A 6179-nucleotide genomic window follows, 5' to 3' on the forward strand; every position below is an offset into this window, starting at 1 on the left:
CAGGAAATTCCAAGGGTTATAGGAACTCTGTGCTAAAAACCAGAGAGATGAAGATCAAGTGATTATTTCTCATTATATTACTATTAGTTTTCTACCGCTGCTGTAACAAATTACCACAGACACAATGGCTTACAACAACACAAATTTACTGTCTTAGAGTTTTGTAGGTTAGGAGCCTAACACTGATCTCACTTTGGCTAAAATTAGGACATAGGCACAGTTGCAGTCTTTGCTATAGGCTGTAGAGGAGAATCCTTGTGTTTGCCTTTTCCATTCCAAACACCGCAGTATTCTTTGGTTTATCTCTTTCCTCTATCTTCAAAGCCATTAAGATTGCATTTCAGACTATATTCAGTAGTTACATCTTCCTCTGATTCTTCTGCCTTTCTCTTTGACTTTTAAAGACCCTTGTGATTCTGTTGAGCCCACCTGAATAATTCAGGACACTTTCCCTGTTTCTAAAGTCAGTTGATTAACCATTTGCAAACTTAATCCCCCTTTGCCAAGTATTATAACTAAGTTATCCACAGATTTGGGGGATGGCAATGTGGATATCTTATGGGGAATATTATTCTGCCTCCCTCAGAAGGAACACAGCACAGATATGTAAGCAATAAGAAAGGATGCTGAATTAATACAATTAGGTTATGGAAGGCCAAGTTTATCAAAACTGGTTTCAAGATTTCAGTGAATGTGGGAATATGAATGAGCCTTAACAAAATTTCACTCCCATGATGCTGATGATTAATATGCAATTTCTGAATCTATGTTTAAAACCACTAACACTAATATAATATTATTAATACTAACAATAAAAAACAAACACCTCTTGGGCTTTATATTATATAACAAATCTGTTCTAAAGTCATTACATGAACTACCATATTTCCCCATGTATAAAACGCACCATTTTTGAAAATTTTGGTGTCTAAAAACTGGGTGCATCTTATACAGTGGTTTTGGCATTTCAAATGCCATAGATGGAACTAAGGACGAGGCCATATATGAAGACAGTGGTTTGTCATCAGACACAGATGAGAGCAAGCTAATGGGTGGGAGTTTTGACAGTGATGAGGAGTTGTATGAATTTTATGATGAGAAAAACTTGAGTTCAATAACTTTATGTATTACTTTTTTTTTTCTTCAAATTTTGGGCCCCAAAATTAAGGTGTGTCCTATACATGAGGAAATACAGTAATTGTATCTTTAAGTAACGGTGTGAGGAACAGTTATTTTCCCATGAGGAAACTAAGAAATCCAGTAACTTGCCCAAGATCACAAAGTAGAGAATTTGAACTGAAACCCAGGAAGTGAAGCTTCAGAGCTTTTAACATTAGATCCCACAGTCTTCCTATGTGTATCTCTCTGGGTTGTTAGAAGTAGCGTGGCTGACAAGCATCTGTTTGGCTCAGATACCAAAGGGTACAAGTTCGATTAGGTAGGGTAGGATCTGTTAAACACTCATGGGGAGAAAAGCGGTTCTTCATTGTGCTGAACCTACAGACTCCACATTTTTTTTTCTTTCCGTTCAATTTAAATACAACAGCAAGCCTCATTCACAATATTAATCTTTCTTTTCCATTCCTGCCATTCAATAAACATTTGTTTATTAATGATAATATAAAAGAAACTATACTGGGCATTACATGAATCTGAGACAAGCCCAGAAAAATTAAAGGAACAATATAAAGTGAAATTATAATTTGCCCAATAATTTAGAAAACCATCAATTATATTATTGCAAGCATTGTCATTTGATCTGCCCCATTTTCTTCTCCATATTCTCTCTTCTAATATCTCTGTTTCTATCCATATTGACACTACCTTTTATTTGAGTGGTTTTTTTTCCATCCTTTTGCTAATGTCTCTTTTGTCTTCTACTTTTCTCATTTGCCTGCATTACTATCTCTTAGCTAGCCACAGCACATTCAAACCACTGTGGTAATGAACTATTTTGTTTTAAAGTACTTAGTTTTCCTGAATTCATTTTCTTTTTCCATCCACTTTATCACTGCTCTATTCAGACCTTCATTCTCCCTGTTCTTACAACTTCACTACTACATTTCTGCTTGTAATTCTCCCAAATCCTCTAACAATTCATCCATCTTCACCTTCATACTGTTCTCTGAATTTTCTGGCAAACCTAATTTTGTCATTTCTTACTCAGAATTCATTTGTTTCCATGATCTGCTAAATACAACCTGAACTTCTTTATGAGGTTTAAGAGCACTCTTCCTACGCATCTAATTTTTTTTTTTTTACCTTTTCTCCTAATTCCCCTTTGTACTTTACCCTCTAACAGCACGGAAATACTTGTAATTTCCAAAACAAATTATCCTCTATTATGCCTCTGTAACCTTCTGTCATTCTCCTGTTCCCTCTGCTGCTTTCACCCCATCTGTATAGAAAACATTTACTCATTCTTTAAGACTATTCAAATGTTATCATTGCTGTTAGGCCTTCCCAGTCTCTTTTAAGCATACTTGGGACTCCTTTGCTCTCTCTTATACTGTACAACCCTTCATTATTTGCAAGCATATTATGGTTTGGGGGGGGGGTAAGGACTTGAGTTTTCCCATTCCCAAACCGTAACATAGACTCCAGCACAGAGTGGTAGCTCAATCATCTTTCCTAAATTTAACCTACCCTTTTATTTGCTTATTTTTATTTCTGAGCACTCTGTTCTTTATTCTATCATTTTTAAATTAAATTTATTGAGGTGACATTGGTTAATAAAATTATACAGGTTTCAAATGTACAAATCTATGCTATATCATATGTATGTTATATTGTATATTTACCACCCAAAGTCAAATTTTCTTCCATCACCACGTATTTGACTTCCTTTACCTATTACTACCTTTCCTCCCTCTTCCTCTGGTAACCATCATACTGTTGTCTGTGTCTGTGAATTTTCGTTTGTCTGATTTGTTCATTTGTCGCTTTCAGTTTCCTTTCATTTAACCTACCATAATGTTAAAAGGTAGAATTCCTCTTTCTGTCTACATATCAGGTCCTCAAACTGTACTCTTTGGAACCCTGGTGCTCTACAAAAGAGTTGTTGTATATTATATAGTTAAAATTTAGATAGCTATGTGAAGTGTATGCATTTTCATTGTAAGTTTATGAGATAAGTCCAATTCTTCTTTTCCCAAATAATTCTATCTTTTAGTTCCATGATGATTATCAAGTGCATCCAAGGCCTGTAAAAAATAGATGAATCACCAAAATTAGAAATTTCTATTTGTATTTTACCATTATCTACTAATAAATGAGGAACATCAACAACAAATGAAATGTTTATATACTAAACCACCAACATAATTTCCTCCAAATTTACTTATTTCAAACCCACCTTGCTTGATCAGGTGGTAGTGCAGTGGCTAGAGCATTGGCCTAGAACACTGAGGGCCCAGGTTTGAAACTCCAAAGTCACTGCCTTGAGCGTGGGCTCATCCAACTTGAGTGCCAGGTTGCCGGCTTGAGCGTGGGATCATAGACATGACCCCATGGTCACTGTCTTGAGCCCAAGTGTCACTGGCTTGAAGCTCAATGTTGTTGGCTTGAGCAAGGGGTCACTGGCTCAGTTGGAGTGCTCTGGTCAAGGCACATATGAGAAAGCAATCAATGAACAGTTAAGGTGCTGCAACTATGAATTGATGCTTCTCATCTCTCTCCCTTCCTATCTTTCTGTCCCTGTCTCTCTCTCTCAAAAACAAATAAACAAATAAACAAACAAAAAGAACAAAACAAAACCCCACCTCTTCTCATTCTATATTATTGACAATTAAAGGAACAAGTTCCTTACCGCTTTTATTTACATTAATTGATGAATTCATGCTGACTTTGTGATTTTAAAGTTTGACTTAGAGAAAATAGCTATTACATGGGAAGGTTTTGAGAACTAGGCACTGAAAATTACAATATCAATCAAGGTCCAATCAGGAAAACAGAAACCATACTATGTTGTGGAGGGAACTTTATAATAGGGTGTTGCTACACAGGGGTTTGAAGGAGGGGTCTCCATACCAAAAAGGGCAACACTGTGGTGTTTCAGAGATATAAGATGTAGAAATCCATTACCACCTTTAGAGCTAGGCAAACAAAGAGAACAGTCTGGGTTAATAGACCTCAGAAGCTCAAAGGAAGGATCCTACTGAGCTAGGGCTTGAATCTCTGAGAAGTGGTGGTAGTATGTCTGATGGGTCATGATGAGTGTGGTTATTGAGTGCAAAACAAGTAGAAGACTGGGACCAACTGCTGATGACAAGATGAAAGGTTATCATTGCTGATGTGATGCTGATAGGAGCACGAAGCAAACTGAAAGGAACAGATCTTTTCTCCCCTACTCTTGTCTTCCACCCTTCCTCCTGCGACTTCTATTGATAGCACCTACCAGGAAGTCAGTTGGCAAAGGGGGCAGATTGCAGAACCATAGCCCCCATATTAAAAATACAGTGAGTAGAAGTGTGAATATGGAGGGGAGAAACAATGGCTTATTAAGTAGCACTAAAATAAATTAAAACAAGAGTTTTAAGCAAGTCAGAGTAATCGTCTTCCAGCTTAAGAATCTCAACATGATCATACACTCAAAGAGCTTAAAAAATTAATATTCTGTTCAGTTTACCTGCCATTAGACATGCAGCTGCGTATGCTATGTCACTACAGTTATCATTTAATCATCCAATCTGGGACCTATATGGTAGATATTATTCTGTTGCAGGCAAGCAACCTAATGGAGCATAGACACTCAGACAACTGTCTAAGAGGAAAAAAGTATTAAGCCAGTGGAACACATGGGACTATAGCTCCAAAGATATGTGCTCCCCCAAATTAGATGTCTTACATCTTATACACCCTTTACAGAACACAAGTTCACATATATGGATCTCGTGATTCCTTTGTCTAGACCTGTGATGTCAAACCTTTTTTATAAAAATCGCCCACTTTTGCAGTGGTAGTCAATCTGTTCCCTCCCATCCACTAGTGGGTGTTTCAGCTTTCATGGTGGGCCAATCGCGCGCCCTTTGGTTGCTCCGCTACTGCCCACCATGAAAGAAGGAACGCCCACTAGTGGGCGGGAGGGACCAGGTTGACCACCACTGCAAAAGTGGGCGGTTTTTATAAAAAAGGTTCGTCATCATGGGTCAAGAGGTACATACATCATCACAGGATTTCAGGATGGCAGGGGGCTAAATGATGTCAGAGCATAAGCGTTTGTAAGTCGTCCTTTAAAAAGAAAGAAAAGGGGAAAGGAAAGGGCTACTCAAATCTCCCTCCCCCCTCCAGCATTCCTGGCTGTTCGCCCTCTTCCTCACAGATGTGGGGAAGGGAAGGGGTCCCAGTCTCCTTCCTCAAAACCTTCTAGTAGAAAACCTCTCCATTTACAATATAATAGCCCTTCCTAAGCAGGAATGCAATTGGCCATCTTGAACTAGCTGGTGTAAATCACACACAAGTATAAAAACCATATTTACAAAATCTCTCTGAATGCTTGGCCTAAATCATAAAATACCTTTTAAGCCTCTTAGTAAAAGGGGGTTTCTTATCTCAATTCTAGAAGGTAGGCAATCAACAGTGAAAAAATAGCTCCCACCCATCCTTGTGAAAATTTCATTTTAGCAAAGGGAAAATAGACAATAAAGATGTACCATGTCAGATGGCGAGTGCAGTGGGAAATATAAAGCAAGTTAATATAGGACAGGGATTTAGATGGGGGTGGCTCTTTCATATGAGGTGGCCATAGAAGATCTCAATGATAGAATGAAATTGAGCAAAGACCCCAAAGAAATATGAGCAAGAAAACAATATAAATATATGGGTGTGAGGAGATCTTTTCAGTAGGAAATAGTTGCATTTGTTAAATGTGAGGCTGGTGAGGATATGCAAATGGGTGAACCTCTTTTTCTTTTTTTTGTCAGTTTGCAGTTTGTTTTTTAGCTATATGCATAGTTCTGCTTTAGAAGACTGTGACTATAGCTGGGTAAAATCAAATTATCAAATACAGCACCAAGTTCAAACATTCCACAAAGTATTGCTCATCTTTTCCACGAGGGAAACATAGCAGGTTATATATAAAAAAAAATTGCCTATGATAAGTGGAACTACCTAGAGTACATAATGGCCTACCTCTACTATAAAATACTTCCTTTGTTTCAGTCAGCTATGAAATTCTAATA

At 37.6% G+C, this 6179-nt stretch overlaps 1 long non-coding RNA gene across 1 annotated transcript; it reads right to left on the minus strand.

Annotated features, from left to right (window-relative positions):
• Positions 1 to 1590: 1590 nt before the first annotated feature.
• LOC136380126 (uncharacterized) lies at positions 1591 to 3600 on the minus strand. The gene is made up of 2 exons (XR_010746846.1): positions 3356 to 3600; positions 1591 to 3203 (listed from the first exon to the last, which is right to left on the minus strand). It is a non-coding gene; the product is annotated as an uncharacterized lncRNA (long non-coding RNA).
• Positions 3601 to 6179: the final 2579 nt, after the last annotated feature.

This window comes from Saccopteryx leptura, chromosome 8 (genome assembly GCF_036850995.1).
Source record: "Saccopteryx leptura isolate mSacLep1 chromosome 8, mSacLep1_pri_phased_curated, whole genome shotgun sequence".
NCBI lineage: Eukaryota > Metazoa > Chordata > Mammalia > Chiroptera > Emballonuridae > Saccopteryx > Saccopteryx leptura.